The 14,323-nt window shown below is 43.8% G+C and overlaps 1 protein-coding gene across 1 annotated transcript in view; it reads right to left on the bottom strand.

Annotated features, from left to right (window-relative positions):
* Positions 1 to 12,605, bottom strand: part of ripor3 (RIPOR family member 3) — a 39,606-nt gene extending 27,001 nt beyond the window's left edge. The window contains exon 1 of the mRNA XM_036532296.1: positions 12,239 to 12,605. The gene's annotated coding sequence lies outside the window, so the exon portion shown is untranslated. The remainder of the gene's footprint in view (positions 1 to 12,238) is intronic.
* Between the last annotated feature and the right edge of the window lie 1,718 nt (positions 12,606 to 14,323).

The raw sequence follows: 14,323 nt of genomic DNA, 5'->3' as shown, positions 1-14,323 counted from the left end.
GGGGGGGTGCTGCATATTTGCATGCAGACATATCCATATATTGCAAAAACTGACAAAGCCTGGTTTTTTCATAATGTCACAAAGCATGTTCTCTTTCTTGCATCTACGGAATGTTCAAATAGGTTTGCTGAGCAACGCAATTCTTTGTCACCAGTGCTGGGAATTGATCTGCTTCAGATCAGTGAGAGTGTATCAGCCATACTTTGTAATGCCTTGGTTACATTCTTGAATCATGGTTTCTCTTCTCATGCTTGAAGGTTTCTTTGTGATGTCGTTTGTATTTTTTTTGCAGTGGAATGAGAGTTCTCCGGGGAGGGTTAGTCATGACTGAACTCTAACTCAAGCACAGCCTGTCCCAGAGGATGCCTCAGCAGTTTGGACCTTTGCCACAAGTGACAGCGGACTGAAAATCTTGCTGTAATAACCGTAATACTGTGCTGTTGCACAAAGGCAGAGAGATGTTTTCCCTCAAATTCATTCACATTCACATGAAGACAGAAACACTGCTCCTCATCTCTTTGACTGGAAACCTTATTCACAATTAGGAAGCTGTGTGACCACATTTGTGCTGGTATGCGGGAGAAAGGGGCCAGCTTTTGCCCACTGTATCTTGCCTGTGCTACCTCTCACACACTTCAGTGCACAATCATATGAAGAGGGCCTCAAATTAGCTGACAGAAAGTGCATTCACATGCTGCACTGGGCCCTCCGAATCAAGGTTTTTTAAAAGAGATTAGCAGGCTAACCGGGGAGAATGACAGACTGAGAGAGAGGAAGACAGAGAGTGGGAGAGAGAGGAAGTGAGAGACTGAGAGAGAGGAAGACAGAGAGTGGGAGAGAAAGTGACAGAGTGGGAGAGACAGGAAGTGAGAGACTCACAGAGAGGAAGAGAGAGAGTGGGAGAGAGAGGAAGTGAGAGAGTGAGAGAGAGGAAGAGAGAGAGTGGGAGAGAGGAAGAGAGAGAGTGGGAGAGGAAAAGAGAGACTGAGAGAGAGGAAGTGAGAGAGTGGGAGAGAGAGGAAGAGAGAGAGGAAGAGAAACGGAGAAGAAGAGAGAGAGCGGGAGAGAGGGAGAGAGTGAGAGAGAGGAGGAGAGAGGGTGGGAGAGAGGGAGAGAGTGAGAGAGAGGAGGAGAGAGAGTGGGAGGGAGTGAGCATTAATTCCATGATGCAGGGCACATGCTGTCCGTTTCACAGGCAAACGGTCCGAAATGGTAGATGACAGAAACATGTTTTCACAGACACTGGAAAGCTATTCTGCAGAGAAGGACAGACAGGAGGAGGAGGGGACTGCAGCAGGGAACAGGAATTCAGAGATCATGCAATGTTTCCTAAGCGGAAGCAATTTCCTCTCTTTTGGTTTGAGTTTGAAAACGGGCTCCTCTAGCTGAGAAAAGTGATCCCTCCCTGTTTCAGTTCCATCAAAACTTCCATTTACTGATGCCCTGCTATGAGGGCTTGCAAGGGGTTAGCTGGTTTGTTGTTTGATACGTCTTACAAAATATGCGGGTATCTGCACTGTCGCTTTAGGACAATATTTCATGTTTCTGTTCAATAGGATAGACTTTGAAGAGCTGTCATGTGTCAAATGACGACACACAGTTCTCCTCCAGGGTATGAAACCAATGGACACTTACAGCACCATCATCACTATTGTTTAGTGGATGCCCTTGTAAGAGTGACTTACACAGGTTACCATTTTAGCCATTTTTTACAGCTGGATGTTTGCTGCGGCAAGTGTGGGATAAGTACCTTGCCCAAGGGTACAACAGCAGTGCCCCCGTGGGGAATCAAACCAGCAACCTCTCCTTATCACTATGCCACACTGCTGCCCACGGTGCACTGCACGTCTCCCAGCCACACCCTGCAGCAGCCCAGAGCTCAGAGTCAGTCCCTTCACTGTGAGAGGGGGGGGCCGCTGTCCCTGACTGTCAGCTGGGCCTGCATGTGTGCATCTGAGTGCGATGGGAGCGCTTGGGGGTCCGTGCATGTTGCGTGATGTATGGGCTATATGAGGCCCCACATGGGAGACTTCCTGCACATCCAGAGAGAGCCCCGCTGAAGAGGGGCACGTAAATCACGCTGAGGTCAGATGTAATTGTTGAGACGACCCTCACCCCCCTGGCAGAAAAGTCCACACCAGGGGCCCCCAAGGAGCCTACAGACACAAACACACACACATCCCCGAGCCCCACAGCTCTGTCAATGTTCCCTCACCGGAGAGGCCCTCTCGTGAAGAGAAGGCACATTAAGTGAATCTGCTATTAAATCTTACCGCTAATCCTGTAACCTAAAGCCTGGGCATGTGACTCCGCATAAACTCAGGGCTTGGTCTAAATGCACCCTCCTCATATATCTGTGAGAGAGGATTTTCGATTGATTTAGTGGTTCCTGGATGTTTTTTTGCATTTGAAGCATTTTTTTTATGAGATTCAAACATTCATACATAAGCATGCCCAACTACAGAGATAAACTGCATCTCCTGGTGATTAATGGCACATAATAATAATGGCATTAATCAACACCTGATTGCTATCATATTTTTCAAAACTGCATCCAGTAGATTAATTTTCATACAATGAAAGCATGGTTGTGTTTGATGTGGTTTTAGTGGTACTTTTGTTTTGCTTGGGGTCCAGTAAAGAGATTACACCTGGCCATGGGCCAAGGTTTTTGACCTCCAGGGAAAAGAGAGGGAGAGATGGGGTGGAGGAGGGACGCCAGCTGATGTGGAAAGGAAGTAGGATCTTTATAGCTGTGGATTGGACTGGTTTGTTTAGGTTTGATTAATTGAGTACAGATTGTATGAAAAATTCATTTGTAACTTCAATTATTTACTGATACTAGCTGTTTGGCCATTAACAATGGCCCCTTATTTTGCAAAGGCAGCTACATTGTGATACGTTGACACTAGAACATTTATCCTTAAATCATTCACAGCAGTCAAGAGCTAAGTCACAACTCCAAATGCAAAACAGACATGCCATTTGTCTCTTAAAGTGAAATATGGCAGACCAGGCTTGGAAAAGCATGCTGCCTTGAGAGAGAACAGGTACCTTAGGAGACGTGCGTACTCTGAAGGCGATGAGAGTGATTTAAAGGCTCGGCGGTTAAAGTCAGAGCCATGGGGTTTGGTTTTAACCAAGGATCCCGCTGGCTCTGTGCATCATGGCCCACAAATCTGGACACTCCGCTCTATCTGCATCTGTTGTTAAAATGTGCATTGCCGGTTTTGGCTGAGAGTCACGAAAGGTGAGACTGTGTGTGTGTGTGTGTGTGTGTGTGTGTGTGTGTGTGTATCTCTGTGTGTGGATGAGCACACGTGCCGACTAGCAGGCCAAAGGGTTCAGCCGAGGAGTCAAGCACAGGCTCCATCCTCTGGAACATGATGCTGAAGTTTGTGTGAGTTCCACTGATAGAATCTCTTTAAACAAAGAGCCTTGTTTTCACAGCGGGCGAACCACAAGGCAAAGTCATCAGAAGGCTTTCTACTTCAGGCATTACGCCTCACTTCCTTTTACATTTCTACATTTAGCACTGTATATTTCCAAAGCACAGCAAAACAATTTGTTTCAAAATGCCAAGCTCCGCTTAAATAATCAGCTCCATAGCCGGTACTTGTCAAGCTTGTTTACTCTTGCCTTGTTGGGGGGAGTAAGCGATGGGTTTCTGATTTCAATACCATTGTAGAGGAAATATTGTCTAAAGTATAATACAACTAGAGGAACAGTCTAAAAGCTTTGTAGCCCTGTCTGTCAAATTTGTCATCCTTTTTTATCCAGTTGATCTTTCCCAGCTACCACTCATAGAGTAAAAACCTTTCTACAGACCTAAGGCAGATTACATGAATTAGCAACACTGATGTTAAATCAACTGAGAAATTATGGCATGAAGTTTAACTTGATTTGAGGGTAATTGGAGTCCTGTTTTCTGCACATACAAAAGAAAACACATGAGAAGACGCAATATACAAGTAAATACATTGGAACATCCACTGATTTTCACTAGGCTTACATACAATGCACCGTCACCCCTGGCTGTTTGTGTGCAGCATTTGAAACATTTAGTTACTGCATGTAGGGCTGAATGTAAGCCGCCAGTCTGACTACAGCTCTGACAGCTGCTTGAAAGCGCAGAAAGCAGTACCATGTAGACCAGTGTTTCCCAGTCCACAGGGACCCACTGCCTATGCTGGCTTGCATTTCAGCTGAACTTTCACTTAGTTTTGATTGAGCTGTTGGCTGAGCCCTGCCCCAGTTCAGTATATCTGGTTGTTCAGTTTTTGGGCTCCATTGAACAGCTAATTACTCAATTACATACCAATTACCTAATCAATAAAGGTAAATACTTGTCTGTCTGGGTAATTTGTTAAAGGGATTCGCGTGAATAGAAATAACTTACAGAAACATCTCACTTACACAGTTCTGTTAGAAAATTATTTCCAACAACCCATATCTGTAACAAAGAACTGACAGCCGACATTTCAGGAAAGTCAAACAGAGACAGGCACTCATTTAACAGCTTGATCAAACCTTATAAATGTAGAGCTCAGCTGGAATGAACCAGCAGACACAGGGGGTCCCCAGGATTGGGAAACTCTGAAGTATAAATACTGACGGAGTGGATGGCAGGGTCAATTAAGGTTTCTTTGCTGTTCATATTTTTTTGTTCTGTTCTGCTTTGTTTTAATGAATCCCAGCACTATAGGAGGCTGGCATCCTGTTTGTGTGGAATGCCAGATGGGTTCTACATATGCTCGGTTTTTGGTAGCCTGCTGTTCCAGACCATGGGAGTTCCACTCTCGTGCGTGTTATAAAACAACAATCTTCCCCGTGACCTTGGGGTCCCTTGGGGTGCCACTGGGCTTCTCAGTTACGTCTAAAAAAACAACACGCTGGTCCATCCGACAACAGACGCAACACGGAACCCGTGCAGCCTACACGTGACTCTTGTGGCTAAGTCAGATTGAGGGAAAAGACTGGCATATCTGGAGCAGTCTATTCTAAGTGGGCTCATTTGTACCATTAAAATAATTTCTCAAGAGAGCAATCTGTATTCACACACAGGTGTTTAACCTACATGGCCTGCTCTTTCTTCTGTTTGGAATACTTCTACTATTCCAGTGAGGCGGTAAAGCAGGAACTGGATAACCATGTATTCCACTGTGCCATTCCCTCCTCAACTGCCCTAAATAGTTACCCATGCTACATATTTTACTTAGTTTTTTTTAATAGAAAAGTTCATGGAAATGATTGCATTACAGTTCTGTGATGAAGAGAAAGTCAGATTTCAGCTGATTGAAATAACAAACAGAAATGCAGTGCCGTTAGTTGTGTTTCCTTCTATTCTGTTCGTCTCTCTCGTGGATTGCTCATAGGGTATTGTACCAACAAAATCTTACGTTACGCCCCTGTGCTAAGATAATTTGTGATTTTACACAATGCGTCTATGCTGGTATGAAAACCAAACTCTCATCCAAAGCCTTGCATGAGGGTTTGGCCACGCTTAAATACATCCTGGGCTCTTGTATGAGAGGATCTGCATGCGAAAGGGTTTTATATTTACAGACAGTGTTCCACTTAAACTGAATGTGACCACAGATTAGTGAGAAAATTCCACCGCTCTTTCACATCTCCCAGCCTGTCACAGAAACACACAGCAAATTACACACATCAGTCCACGCAAACATATGCACACAGATGAAAAAGCACCATAACACCGAGTTTAAGACCATGGCAATAAATCCTGATTCACCCAGACATGCCAGACATGGTTGGAGTTAAGGCATGCTAAATTCCCCTTCAATTATCTGCACATTGCTCCTTATGCTTGGGAAATACCATCTTATGGCTGTCTCTTGCTATTGGCCTCAGTAATGTTGGACAGACCTAAACCAGTACTGCTCAGCAACTTCACAGTGCTGGCTAAGGATCAATGTTGTCAGGTGACTTCAGAATCTGTAACTACCAACTCAGGCATGAGAAGTTTCAATGGGCATACAATCTGGCTGATGATTTCAGATTCCTCTGTTTACCACTTTTGGCTTAGACATCTATTTATTGTAGCTACATATCAAGAACGCCAAAGGCACTATCAACTGTTCATTGAAGCAGAGGGTGATTCGTATCAGACATTTTTGGGAACTTTACAGTCAGATTGATACATGTTGGGGGGTGCCTCAATTTAAGAATTAGTGCCAGCAAGTGCCAGTAAGACAATATTCTAACAAACTCCATGCTCCAAACTTCAACCAGTCAATCAATCACATTTTATTTACGATTCTTTATTCTACGATTTTTTTCAATCAAGGTTTATCACAAATCACTATACGTATAACATAGTGAATTTTTCAGGGGGAATCAAAAAACCACAAAACCCAAGCCAATTGGGGAAAAAAATGGAAAATTAATCCCTGACCCTGGGAAAAGGTAGCTGAGAGATTCCTGGAAAATAATAATAGAAAAGACAACATTGTAATATAAGAACATAAGAACATATGATGATGAGAACAGGCCTTTCGGCCCAACTAAGCTCGCCATTTCTTAATTAAAGAGTATCCAAAACTGCATCAAGTCTAGACTTGAACACAGCAAGGGTCTTTGCCTCAACTACATGACCTGGCAACCTATTCCATGTTTTGATAACTCTTTGTGTAAAATAATGTTTCCTTATATCAGTGCGGAACTTATTCTTAACTAGTTTCCATTTATGTCCTCTTGTTTTACAGACTGAACTCACCCTAAAGAATCTATTTTAGTTAACCTTATTGATTCCTTTTATGAATTTAAATACCTCAATATCACATAAGGCACCAGCTCATCTCAACACTGCATCAGAACAGATCCATTCCACAGCCAGTGAATGGAGCCTACCTGTGCTATGACAGGAATCCAGTCTGCATTCATCTGCCTCCGTTGTATTTTCTGTTATTTTGCGGACTCCCCTCGCTGTCCGTTTACTAATGCCCAGAGAAGGAGGTGAGAATCCTGGGAAAAGGGACATCTGACACTGGCTACCGGCCACATCTCTGTGAGCACCCCCAGCTTGCAGGACTTTCATGTTGGTTCAAGTTTGAAGTGCAAATTCACTAAATCCCATTCTTCCTCTACTTCTCTCCTTATTTTTATTTTGTAAGTGACTTATGTTTCAGGCAATGGAAAAAAAAATAATCTGATGAAAAAAAAGAATCACAGGGACAAAGATTGCATGAGCTGTGCAGCCATGTCTTTGTGTAGAGGGGCTGTCCTGCGGGTGGGGTGGGGGGCATAGCTATTTAAGTCACGTTGGTGCAATGGGTGCTCTGCAGAGCTCGCGATTCTGTGACTTGTGAAGATAAGTGGCATGAAATATTTATGCCATACGTTTCTAACCGCATATAAAGCAGCATCACTTCAGGTCTGCGGCCAATGCCTCTGTGTAATCGCTATGTAACTTTTTTACCATCTGGAGATAAAGTGCTGTATCCTGATTGGCAAGATAAACCTGGAAGTAACGGGCAGTTTAATATTTAGAATCCTGGAATGCGTGCAGCAATGCCTTAACCACTTCCTCCTGCTACGGATCCTATTGTCACTGGGGACTACAGGGCTGTGGTTGACACCCTCTGCAACCTGGGAATTAACGACAATAGGCATATTGACATTTAAGGGAGGAAATTATTTCCTATAAAATAAGCAGCTGTGAATAAGCACCAAATTGTGGCACTGAAGAAACCAGACCCTCTTAATGAATGGATGAATGAATGAATGAATGAATTTGTTGTATTGTAGGCAAAAATTGGGGCCAACAATGAGGATACGATGTCGTTCATCATCGTGCCCACATCATTGTTTGGTGCCCAGCCTCTGTCCTTATTAATTTAAGCCAAAAGCCTGGTCCTTGGTCACCTTGCCAGCACCAGCCTTCCCATTGAGCAGGCATTCCTTATCAGAATGCTCCCTACCCTATTCTGGGGTTACCTACAGATGCCACACTGAAGGAATGGGATATGCCTGGAGATGGGTCCAGAACCAACTGGCCAACAGTGCTCACTGACTGGAATTTAGACCAACAATGATTTGTGCATTTCCTTTTAACTCAATTCTGACCATGACTACTAAGAATCCATAATCATTCTTTTGTGTGAAACATTGTTGGACATCTGCCTCTATTTAACCTATGTAACGCCTTCATAAGCGCAAGGTAAGCATTCTTCACACTGTTAGATGCTAAGACGCTTAACATGACAACTTTACACTTTACACTTCTTTGCAGGCTGCCTTTGAATCATGTGAATCCACAATCCTCTGGGAAGCACCCTAATCTAATAGACAAAGTAAGTCATCCCCATCTGCTTACCACACTTTCAATGAGACATCCAGAGCATTCAGACACAACACGGCTCTTCAGGAAAATAGGCTTCCACTACAACACCCAACGGTACGGCTTATCAAAACTTCTTTGTTAAATCAGTGAAAGGGGCTGCAATTGTTTGGCCGGGATCTCTGTTATTGCTTCTCCTCTGCTTGAGTCACGTTCGGCCAATCGGATTACGCTTTAGATTGACAGGGAGGGACGTCCCTCGCTCAGCGTGCGCTATCTGACAAGCACAAGCGCTGCGGCTTTGATGGGCTGAGCGTGCATGCGGGGGGCAGATAGAGCTGACATGGCAGACCCCGTTCTGACGCTATCTGTAAACAGGGTGCGTGTGGTCTCTGAGCAACATGGGGCTGGGGGGGGGGGGACTCGGCCTCACCTGGCACTTCAATAACTGCCCACAAGTTCCTGGCGCTTCGTCAATGTTGATGGCCTAAACAACCTCAGTTTTGTATAAGCCTGTTTTGAAGAACATTTTGTGAATATAAGTGCGGCAAAACGCTTCATCCTTGACTTCCGATGAGATCACAGGTTTGTGCTTCTTCAACTGCCGTTTAGAGTGCACGGACACAAAGGCTGGTGCACTTGAATGTGCTTGAACTTGATAAAGACAGTTTTAACAACCCGTAATTCAAGCTGAGGTGCCTTCATATTAAGGGATCTGACTTATCTTAAGAACTCTCAAAACTCAACAGCACGAGTGTCAAAGACGGCTGATACAAAAATGACTGTACTTTTATTCCACATGAAACCGACTATTGTGATGATAAGTGGCAGGCCAACATGAAGGAAGAGCCGCCGTGTTCCACGTAATGTAACACTGCGCATCACTTTGGCTTTTATCACATCAGGCTTGATCACTATGTATTGTGCCTTTTTCCACTGTCAAAACAAACAAGTCATCATCTGATTTGGCTCATCTCCTTCCACTGCTCCAGTGACATTTTCAATGTAATGTGCTTTTATGAGTTATCTGCCACCTGTACCTAATATACAGCACAAGCACACTATTTTAGCTTCCCCAGGGAATATGATCCCTTGAATCTATCGGTCTCCCTCTAATGTCCCAGCCCACGGGACTTGTGGGAGTGACCCTGTGTGTCCTTCTCAGAGACATCGATACTTGTTTTTAGAAACATGGTCTTGAAGTCAGTTGTGATGACATGCGTATGATTACTCAGTGGGGTCAAGGAGCAGGGAGAGAAATGCTTTCAAGTTGCTATCGAACAGTGTAGGCCACCAGTTTAAACCAGACCTGAAAGTTTGAGCAATTCTGAACCATCACTTGTGGTAGTCTTGGTTACACCTACCTGAGCTAATGAACTGAGGAAATAAGAGGGTTGATGATCCATTATTAATTGTAAAAGGTTAGATGAAATAATGTGTAAAATAAATCAATTAATTATGAAAAGGACAGCAAGGCCATTTGCAGCTGTAAAGTGGGATAAATTTACAGCAGCCAACATGTACTGCATGACTATTTATTTTATAATTAACAGTATTCAAGCGATGAATTGTCATGCCCTGGAAAAGGATCATTATATTTCACATCACATTAACAACAGCAAAGCTACCTTCACACAAACATCTCTTGTTGTTCTGCTCCTCTGAAATGCAGTATTATATTATAGCAGTCACAGCTGTAATTAAGCTGACAACATTGCATTTTGGTGACAACATTTATAAGATGTTCTTTACTTTAACCCCGAACTCATAATCATGGTTAGCGGTAGATGCTGCAAGCTGTCAGGAAGCCAAGCAGAAAGTATTGCACATTTTAGCGACGTCAGGGGAAAAAAAAAAACAGTTTTCCTTGGAACAGAAATGTGCGATTGGTAATTTTGGCGCACCTCCAGTTTGATGAAGATCACACACAGTGATATCACAGACCTGCTGTTAGAAGTGGTTCCGCTACCCTCTCTCGAAATACATGATCCACCCTTGGCCTGCACTGGCCCCTGACCTTGCATATCATCATCTGTTATTGATCACCTCACTGCCGTGCCATCTAGGCCGAACATATTTTTCACATGAGTTACAGTCACAGCGGATTTTTTTGAACGTCTGACAAATCATGTGATTCTACCTTTACCTGTGCCTTCATCTGTTAACCATCTTCATCAGTTATGGTTTAATTGCCGTCATATCTCGAAATACTGTAAAATGCAGATGACATAAGAGCAACATAGTTTGTTTAGCACACGTGTACCTTGGACAAGGTACTTAAATCAGAATTACATCAGTAAATATCCAGCTTTATAAATGCATAACATGTAAAAATTGTAGCCTATGTAAATTGACAGTAGTATAGTGTGTAACATGGTTAATCTATAACCTTAAGGCCTCAGGTGGTCCCTGAAATGAGTCTGACGGGACTGGGTTGCTGGATTGGGTTAGTACTACAGTTTAAAAATGTTATTGTTAGATATTGTAAGATATTGTTAGTTAGATATTGTTATTGTAAGTGCTGTTAGTGCTTAGACTGATACAAGAGTGCTCCTGAACATACGATGTTCTGGTTATTCCAGGATTTTTCCAGCATTTTTACTGTGGACCTAATACTGGTAATTCATACAAGTAAATTCTGGCTCCCACTCTGGGTCAGATTGGCTATGCCTGTTTTTTTTTTAGGATCATGTTGCAATTGCTTTATCACGGTAGATTAAAATGTCTGACTGAATCATTGTGAATGTATTCCACTTTTTTATGCAGGAGACGTAACTTCGGTTTTACTGCAGCACTATGACTTTAAGAGGTTGCTCGCATACATTCACCTGTCCAGGTATTCAGTTTTGTCCCACTGAATTCAACTTCTGAGCCTTTGTTTATGAGGTGGAATTCTTCCATGAGCATTTCTGTGTGTCAGCAAAAAAATTCCCACACTAGACTGAAATTCCTGCTTTGGATTTTGGCCACTTTTTCAGTGTCACATTTCTTAAGCGAGCGGCTCAATCTGGAATTTGGTGTCAGGTTCTCACAGACTGGCATCAGTGGGAGCCGGCTGGTGGGGGGGGTTTGGGGTGGGGGGGGGAGCTGGGGTCATTGAAATATCGCAGTGCCATCGTGCAAATTAAAATGCCAAGCAACCCTGGGTCCGACCCCGACTCTTTGAGTAGCGTGTCACCTGTCAAAATCTCCCATGAGCCCTGCTTTCGATTAGAGTGTGACTAAGAGCTCCATTAAACGCAATTATTCACACTTAAACGTGCAGTCCCTCAGAGTTAGCGGAGCTCCTTTCACCGTGCACTAGAAAGTCGCAAAGAAGTTTTCCTGCATGAACCCTTGTGCTTTTTTTCTGTGGATTTCACTTTGCCATAAAATACCTTGGCCCCATTGCCACCCACCTGTGGAACGGCGCTTAAAAAATATCCTGAGCCTCTATCCCCTAGGCTCAGGGGGTTACAGCTTGCCTGTCAGTTTCCATGAACACGTGCCAGCGTTTAAAAAATAAACAAGGGCTGCAGGCTTGTTAAAAAGGAGCACAGTTTTGATAGTGAGCTGTGTAAAATACAAGCCATTCAAGCCTCACAGACTCAGAGGCGAAGAAAATACAGGACAAAGCTCCTTGTTTATGTTTCGTTTGGCAAACTGCAGCATGAGAAACTATGACAAACTTGACATCATAAACATCTTCCGATTCCCCGAGTGCACAGAACTTGCAAAGCCCCGAAAGTCATTTTCATTCCATAGTGAGAAACAAATTATTTGCACTGCAAGAAAAGTCCATGCATGTCTTAATTATTTACCAAGACAGGTCTCAAGTTTGAAAACTTTGAAACCTACACACAGCAGTGTCAGAGCACACAGGCTCTAACAAATGAAGTCTTAGTGAGTGAGAGAAAGAGAGGGAGAGGAACCAGTAGTGACTGTATTGTCTGGGCTTACCTGGAAAAAAAGCACTCCTTATCCCAGAGCCACTGCACTCCTGGCTGCAGCTGTATGTGTGCCTGTGCTCATCTCCAGCACTCTGTGGGAGTGTTTATTCGTGTGTGCGCGTGTGCCCGTGTGTGACAGTAGGCTGGGCGGCCGCCTGTTCGCTCCTGATAGCAGAGTGTCTCAGCTGAGAGGCTCCAGGAGGTAGAAATGACACATAATTCCAAGAACCAGCTTTTGCACAGAAAAAAAAAACAGAAGAAGAAAAAAATGAGGCCGGACGCATCAAATGTTGCTCGTGCTCCACATACCCGGTGAACTCTCTCTCCTTCTCTCTCTCTCCCACTCTCTCCCCTCCTCCCTCTCTCCCCCAAACTCAAGTCTCCTCGTCTTCCCCTGTACTTCCTTTATTTTCCAAACACACCATACGACTCCATCGTACACATACATTCTCTCTCTCTCTCTCTCTCTCTCTCTCTCTCTCTGTCTCTTGCTTTTCTTCAACTTCCTTTCCACAGACACTCTCCTTTTTCTCTTTGTTTCTCGCACTGGTCCAGAGTCAAGTTAGAGCTGTGAATTAGAGGTCCCCAGGCCCCCACCCTCCCCCCATTTTGCAGTTACACCGCCAAAGTGAAATTAACAGTGTGTCGTCTGCCTTGGTGTCTGCCTCACTGCCCGCTGCTCTTCTGTGTCAATTTGTCTCTGCATCACAAGGCGTTCTTTCCAGAGAAAAGACGCCAGAAAAACTGTACTCTCCTCAGAATAGAGACAGTGAAGCTGTCATTTTGAAACCGGGCTTGGCGCTTATATTTCTCTCTATTTACATCCATCCCCCCCTCTCCAGAACTGCAAGTTTCTCTGTCTCTCCCTCTCTGTCTTTCTGTTTCATTCTCTCTCTCTCTCTCTCTCTCCTTCTCTCTCCTTCTGTCTCATTCTCTCTCTCTCTCTCTCTCTGTCTTTCTGTCTCATTCTCTCTCTCTCTCTGTCTTTCTGTCTCATTTTCTCTCTCTCTCTCGCTCTCTCTCTCTCTCTTTTTTCTGGGTTTCCCCTACCTACATTTGTCAACACTAAGGAGTAATGTGGAAACTCCTGCTCTCCCCCAATTCCACCAAGTCATGCGGAGACAGATAACACATTAGAGAAGCGTGTGCGTCCCGTCGGCTTTACTGCACAGACACCCCCCCCCCCCCCCCCCCCCAGCCGCCGCTCCCCATCTGTTCAGAAAGGTGCGGGAAGAGGGGAAGGAGAATGCCAGCTGCGGCGGGTGGGGGAGATGTTTCAGCAGCGTGTAAGCGCCTCTTCGCCCTCGTCATCACCTGCCGTACAGCTGGCTCAAGGGAGAGGTCATCGGAAGGAATGCACCGGCCTTTGAGTGGTCACGTAAACTAACACATCCAAATTTTTACTGCTGTTTCCATTTTTTTTTCTTTAGAGAAAAAAATGAAACAATTTCATCTAATTCTCCTAAAACACATTATGACTTCTGTTAAAACACAGCATTTTGGACATTAATAATTTCTGTTTTAAGTTGATGTCTCTAATCCAAGGTTCTTGCTAGTTGTCTCTGAGGGGTAGAATGGCTTTTAGTAAATAAGACAACTCACAGCGCAATATCTGGGGACTGTAAATATACTGTTGAGCAATACAACCTTTTAAGGAGGGACACTCAAAAAGAGTAAACGATTTTCAACAGGAACTGGAATATTTCAAATAGCTCTAAAATGCATGACTGTCCAAACCGCACAAGTTCTAATCTGTAACTTGAACAAACAAACCTAAAGGGAATGCAGCAAACAAACATTCAAAAACAAGTGGGGAATAAAAAAGCTTTAAACAATTTCTCTGTGCACATTGCAACATGCAAGAATAATTGACTAATTTAGTGCTGCCACAAAGTGGTTTGCCCTGAACTGTAATAGACATATTTAATGAGGTGTTGTATTCTTCAGTACACAACATTTCTTTCTTTTTTTAGTTCAACTTGACTTAAAACCAACATTTTATGTGAGAAACAATAAGAAAAACTTCCTGAAAGTCATGGCTGGTAATATAATGGCAAACATCTGTACTAGAACTTGTACATATTTAGTGGTACTT

This window comes from Megalops cyprinoides, chromosome 6 (genome assembly GCF_013368585.1).
Source record: "Megalops cyprinoides isolate fMegCyp1 chromosome 6, fMegCyp1.pri, whole genome shotgun sequence".
Taxonomy (NCBI): Eukaryota; Metazoa; Chordata; class Actinopteri; order Elopiformes; family Megalopidae; genus Megalops; species Megalops cyprinoides.
The sequence above is the reverse complement of the archived record's forward strand: the minus strand, read 5'-3'. Positions and strand labels throughout refer to the sequence as shown.